Genomic DNA, 1,773 nt, shown 5'->3' with positions numbered 1-1,773 from the left:
TATCCCAGGTCACTCCAAAACCCTGGGATTATGTTTTGTCCACAAGAGCCCAAAGCAATTCAATAAAGTCTTTGGGGTGAGGGGAGCTTCATTTTTCTTTCCCCAATTTTTACTTTGTTTTATTTGAAATGTAGTCATTCATCAGTCGTTCACATAGGGGATCCTGACTCCAGGGCCCTCTCACACATGGAGTCTGAATCTGTGGATTCCCGATGGATAAAACGGCACAGTGCTTGCATATGACCTGTGCACCTTTGGGTATACATTAATCGCTTCTAGACCATTTGTAATGCCTAATACGAGTACTGTGTACATAGTAACACTGTTGTTTAGGGATGAAGAACAGTGAAAAGGTCTGTGTGTGTTCAGTGGCGATTCCATGTACAAAAGTACTCAAACCTGCAGTTGGTTGAATCTGTGGGCGTGATTTCATAGTTAAACAAAAGTTAAAAGAATGGTGCAATCTAGAATCTCTAAACATTAGCATTTTACCACATTTTTACTCTCATTCTTATATGTGTGTGAGTGTGTATGTGTGTGCGTTTTTGTTTATGTATATATGCATATTTATTTTTTAAACCTTGTGTTTTGTTTTGTATTGAATTTTTAATCGCTTGTTCCTTTTGTTTTGTTTTTGAGACAAAGTCTTACTACGTAGCTTTGGCTGGCAAGGAATTTTCTATGTAGACCAGGATGGCCTCAAACACACAGAGAGCTGCACGGGTCTGGCTCCTGACTGCTGGCATTAAAGACCTGTACCTACATGCCCAGCTTGAACGGTTTGAAAGCAAGTTGAAGATATCATGCACCTTAATCTTTAAATACTTCAATATAAATTGTAGAAAGCAGCCTATCATTTTCCACAATATAATTTTCAAAGTACAATTTATCAACTTTACAATTTTGTTTTCAGATTTCACTAGTTGATGTAATAGTGTTATTTCTGAGAAAGGGAAACATGTTTACCAGTCTGTGATGGTGGGCTGCGCTTCATTGTCTTGTCTCTTCAGCATCTTTGGCTCTCTTTTTCCTTTATGACTGGTATTTTTGAAGAGCTCAGGGCACACATTCTGTAGAACTGGGAGTCGTGTTCCATGCATGATTAGCTGGAACTTGAGCAGCAAGCGCTGCTCTGTCCTCTCCAGGGTGTCAACCAAGAAGCACATGATGTTGGTTTGCTCCATGACTAAGAATACCACTTTCTATCATTTTGTTAAAGTGATCACTCACGTTTCTTCACTGGGAAATCACTATCATCCTCTTGTCTTTGTGGGACAGCCTTTGAGATTCCATATAGTCTTCTAGCATCTACTGATAATTCTTGCCTGAAACAACTGTTACTATGTCATTGCTAATACTGATTTTCTAACTGTATCCTTCTTTGACACTTAGTTGGCATGACTCCCCTTCCCTATACAATTGCTTATCGATGCTAATCAAAATGACTATGTTCAGATCATAGTCAACACCTTACAGATCCATTACAACATGATTTGCTTTGATGCTCAAATTGTGTTGTACTTGCTGAGTAAAGACCCTTCCAGTTGGCTCTTATGAATGTTGCAGCCCTTTTTCTCTTTGTATCATAAGACACTTCATGATCATTTTATACTTCCCTAGATAAATTTTATCCTCATATTAACTTCTCTGATGATTATAAGATTGAAAAACTTGGCTCTGGGTCCTTGGTCTGTTCATCATTCTTAGGTCTTTCTTATACTTTATCAGGTAGATATAAGTAGATAGTTGTTCATTTATTTATATATCTACTTA

Source organism: Grammomys surdaster, unplaced genomic scaffold (assembly GCF_004785775.1).
Source record: "Grammomys surdaster isolate TR1022 unplaced genomic scaffold, NIH_TR_1.0 136, whole genome shotgun sequence".
In the NCBI taxonomy this organism is placed as follows: Eukaryota; Metazoa; Chordata; class Mammalia; order Rodentia; family Muridae; genus Grammomys; species Grammomys surdaster.
This window is presented reverse-complemented; position numbering follows the sequence as displayed.